Consider the following 8210-nt stretch of genomic DNA (forward strand, 5'->3'; position numbering starts at 1 on the left):
TAGTGTCCTTAAGTATTGTGTTTGGAATTCATTGCTACCACTTCCATTAGAATTAATAGAAAGACATCCAACAACGAGGATAAGAATCAGAAATAAGATTCCTCTAATAGAGAACGATCCAGATTATCCAGCAACAAAGTAAAAATTGGAAAATCATAATTCTTGATAGTCAACAACCCAGGTAAGTCCTGCCATTATCTGTATATCTCGACCATACTATATTAAATTGAGATTCATTGATTTAAATCAATACAGATCACGGCTACGGAGTCGCGACATAACACCATTTTGATAAATTAATTCTGCAAGAATAACAAATTGAAGAAAGTACCCATTGTTTGTCCAAATTTTCCATTGATGTTCCATAATATTTTAAATATAGCTTTAGTTCTATCATTGATTTATCGACGGAACTATTCCGTTTCGTGCTTTTTGCATGATTTACATAATGTGCTGACTTTATCACAGCAAGTATTTCTTAAACTCATTTTTTAACTTCAAATACATAGCAAATTTGAAATTCTAATACTATATAAGAAATCGCAATATACAGAAAACCTAAGTACTAGTTCAAAAAAGTTATTTTCAAATGTGTGATACATATTTTCGATGTATGTTTTTACGTAGAATACAATGGTGCTAATAGATTTATCATAAAATTTACCCTGTCAAGCCCTAAACCAAAAACTGAATTTCTTAGTGGTTTTTAGTGGCTTTTTTGTAGTTTTTTTTTGCTTTTAGCGCTTGATAGAATAAGTTTTATGATAAATCTAATAGCACTATCGTACTTGACATAAAAATACATCGACAACATATATCATACTTTTGGAAATAACTTTTTCTAGACCTTAAAATAATACTCGACGTCCCTTGTCCGTTACCGAAGAACATCGAAGACATTGATTTTACGCCAATCTCTTACGACAACTCAAAATTTGTAATACGTGTTTTGAATGTTCGTCTCTATATAACTTAAGTAAAAATAGGAAAAAAGTATGGAAGCTTTAGCGATGAAAAATTTTTTAAAACCGTTAAAATTATCATTAAAATACGTTGTTTACGCTTCATAATGTAAATTATTCTAATTTATTAAAAATGAGGGGATCTTCACGTTAGGTAAACTAAGAAATAAAACACTGTTTCAATTCAATTATTTACAACTTATGTATATTTCTATTCCGAAAATCGGTTTTTTCAGATTTGAAAGTTATTGAATAGAACGCGAGATGTGCTGATATAACAAGCATCGGAAAATGTGCTTGATGAACGGCTTGAGTGGCTAATGCAACAATTGCGTTAAAATCACCATATCTCACGTTCTATTCAATATTTTTCAAATCTCTTGCTGTTTCTAAATTATTAAAGTATAAATAAGCTTTTATGGTTACTTAAACAATTAAATTGTTGATAACTAGTTACCTGTCCATTTTATTGATAAGCTCCTCTCAAAATTTGTGTTAAGCAAGTCAAAATATCTAAAAGCACACTTGGATTGTATTTTGTAGCTCCATCTGTCACTTTCACGAACGAAACCCGCACTAAATTCTACACTACTCTTTTTGCAAATTAAAATATAACAAAAACCAAAAAACTTCTCAATAACTTTTAAATTTTAAAAAACAATAAATACATTTTTCTTCCAATTTTTTTAAACATATTCCACGTATTCTGCTTTTTTCAATTAATTTGTATCTTTTCTTATGTTGAATATCGAACCGTCGGGTTCATGTCAGATTCCTTTCTTGTCCACCAGCCCGGTATCGTTGAATCGCCAATACAGGTGAAACCAACCGTAACTGTTATTATTTCGAATGTTTGAAATTCTTTGATACGAATTGTGAGTGATAATTAATTATTATTATTCCGTCAATTATATATTAGAAAAAACCAAAAGTTATCGAAAGTAAATTTGGTATGGTTTTCTATAATAAATTCAATATGTAACTAATAGTAACGGAAAAGTGATACTCAAAGATTATTTTGCGCTTTATGAAAGGTTTTTCAAAGATTTTTGACTGAAACAAATTACAGTATGTATTATAAATTGTACTTATATATCTAATATTAAAAAGTTGATAGATTTATTCAATTTTTATTTGTTTCTATTTTAGTATTCTATCAGGATTCCATGAAACGATTATAATTAACTATAATTGTTCGTGAAAATGACTAATCAATACAAAAATATTGAATCAAACTCAAAACTTTTCAATCAGTGTTTACAAGTTTGCCTGGAAAATTAAAAATATGAATTTGATGAAGAGTTCTCACAAGATTCATCAAAGCAAGCTTACAAAATTGGTAATGATATGGCAGTAGTTCTATGCAACTATTTTGAAACATTGACTTTAAAAGAGGAATTGATATTAGATGAAATTGACGAACTATATACAGATGCTGAATATGTAAATTTAATCAATACCAATCAATGTTAACCAGAAGAATTTTATATATTGGCAAATTTAGAAAGTCAAGAAGAAGGTGGGTTTGCATTACAAAAATCAAGTCTTCGTAACAATTGATATCATTTGTAAAATCCACCAAATAATTACTCATACACTAAACAATTTTTGGATAAACTTATACATTAGCTTTTGTACATTTTTAGATAACTTTCTTGACAGTCAAGGGAGTGATTATCAATTTAAAACCAAAAAAATAAAAAAGATTATTCAGGTGTTCCATCGGAAATTAAAATTGAATGTGTAAATTTAGCTAACCAACATCCTGGTTAGCCGCTCACCACTCTGCAACAAAGTGGATCTCGTTTTTTGACTAGATTGGACGTTCTAAAGAAATGGAAAAAAGATATTTAAAAAAGAGGTACTCAATTTGATAAGCAGGAATTCATTAACAAATGGACATATGATAGATTTTTAGATGCCAGAGAAAGAAAACTTCCTGTGAGTACTCGGAACTTACAAGAATGGGCATTGAAGGTGCTATGCAATTTAATCGGAAAGACTGCCAATTTAGTGCTTCCTTATCGTGGGTAAACAGATTTAAAAAACATTATCGAATAAAGCAAAGGAAAGTCACGAGATATGTCAAACCTACAGAAAAGATGTCAATTACAGAAATATTTTCAATAGCTGAAAAATTTTTAAGATGAGTGTTACAATACAATAAAAAGTATGGATAACAGCTATGTTTTTAACACAGATCAAATGGGTTGCGAATACAAACCAAATGTAAATAGGACGTTGGAAATAGCTGGTACGAAAACTATAGAAGCATACCTTGGTGATTACAATAAAGTGATCCATAGCTATACAGTTCAATATACGAAGGGGGTCAATAAGTCTTTACAAAATCCAAGAGATGGCGCTCGTCACGCTTAAATTATGATGTTTTTGACAAGCAATACTACTAACTAGATATCGTACAAAGTTTCAGCTCGATTCATTAAGTCGTTTTTCTGTGAGCGTTGGTTGAACAAAAAGTTATTGGTTTATTTGAAAAATGGAAAAAACAGAGTTTCGAGCGGTGATAAAACATTTTCATTTGAAAGGCCTTAGAACAAAAGAAATCACACTTGAATTGAACGCCGTTTATGGCAAGTCTACCCCAGTGTTTAAGATTGTTTATAACTGGGTAAATGAATTTAAACGCGGCCGTACAACAACAAAAGATGAACCTCGTTCAGGACGCCCCGTAGAAATGAGTACGCCCGAAATGGTCAACAAAATCCACGATATGGTGTTGAGTGATAGAAGATTAAAATTGCGAGAATTAGTTGAGGCCACAGGGGTATCAAAGGGTACAATCATTTCAATTTTACTTGAAAAATTGGGGATGAAAAAAATATCAGCAAGATGAGTGCCGCATTTGCTCACTGTTGAAAACAAACGAACCCGCGTGATCACCTCTGAGACTCTTTTGGCACGCATACGTCGTAATCCGGAAGACTTTTGGCGTCGACTCGTAATTGTAGACGAAACATGGGTACACCACTGCACTCCTGAAACCAAAGAACAGTCCAAACAATGGATTACTGTAGGAGAACCAGCCCCAATGAAGGCAAAGACAGTAAAGTCAGCTGGCAATATTATAGCCACGGGTTTCTGGGATACGTATGGAATCATCTACATCGACTACTTGAAAAAGGGCCAGACGTTCACTGGACAATATTATGCGTCATTATTAGGTTAGCTGAAAGATAAAATCAGAGAAAAACGTCCTCACTTGAACAAAAAGAATGCCTCTTTCTTCAAGACAATGCTCGAGTTCACACGTGTGCAGTTTCGATGGCAAAAATTAACGATTTAAAGTTCGAATTAATTGACCATCCACCATATTCGCCTGATTTGGCTCCCAGTGACTTTTCTTATTTCCTAACCTCAAAAAATGGCTTGCCGGACAACGATTCACGTCGAATGAAGAAGTCATCGCCGAAACAAATGCCTATTTTGAGGGTTTTCAGAAATAATTTTTTCTGATGGCTTAAAAAAATCTGGAAGGCCGTTTAATAAAATGTATGAACCTTCAAGGAGATTATGTTGAAAAATAAAAAAAATTACATATGCAAAACTTTTTTTTCCTTCTTTTTGTAAAGACTTATTGACCCCCCCTCGTACAATTAGTGCTGCAGGTAAACTTCTATCAAAAGTTTTCATATGTTTGCAAGAGGTCAATGGTGTGTTTGGTCCAAAAATTGTAAAAGATATAGAGGCAATGTCGAAAGAATTTCCAAACATTTTTATAACTGTATGAAAAATTGTGTATATTTATGTATATGAAAAATTTGTTGACGGGCACAGTAATTAAAGTTATACAGTTAAAGTTATTCCTCCTGGCGGCACAGGATGCTCAACTTTTGGATCTTTATTTTTATAGACAAGCAAAAATTTTAATTAAAGAAATTTACAATTTAACATACCTTAAATAAAGAGAAGATCAACTAACTCCAAGATATGATGTTGTAAAAATATAATCACTTGTACACAATCAATTATCAGCTCCAATGTTTAAAGAAATGATAACATATGCCTGGTACGCTTCAAGAATGTTGAATGATCGTGACGTTTTTATGAATGTTAGACAAGTTTGTTTCCTATTTGAACAAAGTAAATGTAAATGTATGATGTCAATTTTCGTCAAATGCTCATGGTGTAGAAAACCGCTTTGTTTTGATTGTTATTATATTAAATATTATCCTAACGATTGTGAAAAATTTTTAGAACTTGGATACAACCATAATACATAAATCAATTTTGTAATTCATTCTATATGCTAATTTTTGTACTGTTTAAACACCATCTAATTAAAAAAAGGTTATCACAGGTTTGCTTAATTTTAATATCTATCTATGAAAAAAATTAACAATTTTATATATGTGTGTGTATATATATATATATATATATATATATATATATATATATAAAATTGTTAATATCAAAATTATAATTATCTTAATAACGTTCGATTTTAGATATTTAACCTAAAGAGTTAAGCGATCAATTTTACCAATCGATTTTCAAAGATTCTGACTGTTGATCTGACGATCATCTACTAATTTCGATAGTAAAAACTACTGCAAATATTGTTCATAATCCATTTTCAGAATATAAATATACATAAATTGTAAATAATTAAATTGAAACAGTGTTTTATTTCTTAGTTTATCTAACGTGAAGAAACCCTCATTTTTAATGAATTGGAATAATTTACATTGTGAAGCGTAAACAACGTATTTTAATGATAATTTTAACGGTTTTTAAAATTCTTTTCATCACATATTACACATATTACAAGTTTTGAACAAAATTTTGAGTTGTCATGAGAGATTGGCGTAAAATCAATGTCTTTGATGTTCGTCGATAACAGCAAGGCACGTCGAGTATTATTTTAAGGTCTACAAAAAGTTATTTCCAAAAGTATGATATATGTTGTCGATGTATTTTGTTATACCGAATACGATGGTACTATTAGATTTATCATAAAACCTATTCTGTCAAGCGCTAGAAGCAAAAAACGACAAAAAAACCACTAAGAAATTCAGTCTTTGGCTTTTAGCGCTTGACAGGGTAAGTTTTATGATAAATCTAATAGCACCATTGTATTCTACGTAAAAAAATACATTGAAAATATGTTTCACACATTTGGAAATAACTTTTTGTAGTCCTTAAAAATAACATAGTATCCGCTACGTCGGCCAAAGAGAGAAAAATGAATATTTATGGATAATTGTAAAGAAAAGCTTATTCAGAGAAACTGAGAGACACATGTTCAATATTTTCGACTAAAAAAGGTGTGTGCAAAGTTTCATCAAAATCCGTGATCCACAAAGTTAGCGTTCTCTTTGTAAGTAAAAACCCTTACACTATAACATACATTGAAGAAACACGAAATGCAACATATTGAACTGCTATTTTGAAACTTATTCTCTGATAAATAAATTTTTGAAAAATCACTTCAAAAATATCTTAGATAGTTAGTCCACCACTCAAACGTGTACTCTAACACGGTAGGATATTACAATTACCTTCAAGTAAGGAAAAGTAGACCTAAAATGAATACAAAATCTGTTAACGCTGATATGTTCTACATTGTTTATAGACTAGAAAAATGTAAAATTGGAAATTCTTGCTGATCGGTTACGCAAGATAAAGATACTGTTGTATGTTGTAACAGTAATATCTATGAGCTCAAGACCATTATCTCGGGTTTTCACTGTTTCACGGCAATCCATCAAACTCGCGAAACTGTGCCTATTAATTAGTATAGAGAACGGCACCATCTAAGGTATTATATAATTGTGTTAGGACAAGAATTAAATTTCATAACCATATATGGAGTGTGTCGTCACTCTACTTATAGATATAGATATGCCAATTGTTCAATTAAAATGGGTTAACGATAGTAATTTCAATGAATTAAAATATTATTTGTGTTAATTTTGGTGCATATATTATAATTATCATATTTTTAAATATTATAAACTCTTAAATTTAATTGAATTTTATTGTGCAAAAATCAATTATTAGTAGCTAAACAAGGAAGGCATTAGCTCAGGAGGGTATCAGATCACTGAGCTGACTTTCCGGAGCTAGTGCCCGTGCATCTTCAGCTCAGCTCTGTCAACTCACCTCCCCTTCTCTTATGTGCTTCAGCACTGTCAACTCACCCCCCCCCCCCCCCCTACTAAGTTGATGCTGTTCAGCACTGTCGTCTCATCTCCTCCCCCCCTACTGAGCTAACCGTGCGTTCTATGTTCAGCACTGTCGACTCACCTCCCTTCCACCCCTCTCCACTTTACTGAGCTGATATGCTCTCTGAGCCGATACCCGTGCATTCGCATGTTTTCCGTTCATCGTGTCTGTGTGTGTGTGTGTGTGTGTGTGTGTGTGTGTGTGTGGGTGCGCTTGCGTTAAATTTTTTAGACAGAATGAGGTAAATTTTTATCGAAAAAAAACGAACGGACAGATCAAGGGATTGAACCCGCATCCTCTAGATCCGTAGGCTGATGCTCTACCGCTAGAGCCACTGTCACTAGTACCCCGGATAGTTATGTATATATTATTAATTTATTTTGGTGATACTAATATATTCAGTTAATAATAATTCTATTATAATTTGTGTGTCTGCGTGTGTGTGTATGTGTGTGTGTTCACTAAAATAAAAGAGATATTATTATTAATCATTTATTACTACATATACACTACCGTCCATAAAGATTTGCCATCCCCTTGCTGAAATCATCAAAACTTTAGAGTTTTATGGCTCAGTTTCTATAAGAGCTAGAAAATCCTGCGCGGTCTCATTTGAAAGGTCTTGGCAAGACCTTTCAAATGTTGTAAAACATAATTGATTTTATTTGTTTTTTGTACAACTTGTGACGTCATAAACAAATTGTTTTTTTTTTAATTTTTTCACATCAACTTCGACCCCGATTTATTTATATAACGGATTCTACGATGGAAAAACTGTATAAGCCATTCGATAGAGCTTTCAAAAAGCTACAAAATTCATATCCGGAAATTTTTTTTACCTTTATTTTTTATGAGCTATACGGTGTTTTATACAAAAACAAAGATTTTCAAAAAATGGGCTGTATTTTTTTTATTTTCAACTTTAAAGAAAAAACTCTCAGAAGAAAAAATGTAGTATTTTGCAAGAGCTATCAAATGCGCCACTCAGAATTAAAAAAAAAAATTTTTTTTTTTCACGTTCTTTAGAATTAAAATTTTTCTAGAAAAAAAACTGAAATT

This window comes from Phymastichus coffea, unplaced genomic scaffold (genome assembly GCF_024137745.1).
Source record: "Phymastichus coffea isolate CEN01 unplaced genomic scaffold, Cenicafe_Pcof_1.1 PCOF00004, whole genome shotgun sequence".
NCBI classification, from domain to species: domain Eukaryota; kingdom Metazoa; phylum Arthropoda; class Insecta; order Hymenoptera; family Eulophidae; genus Phymastichus; species Phymastichus coffea.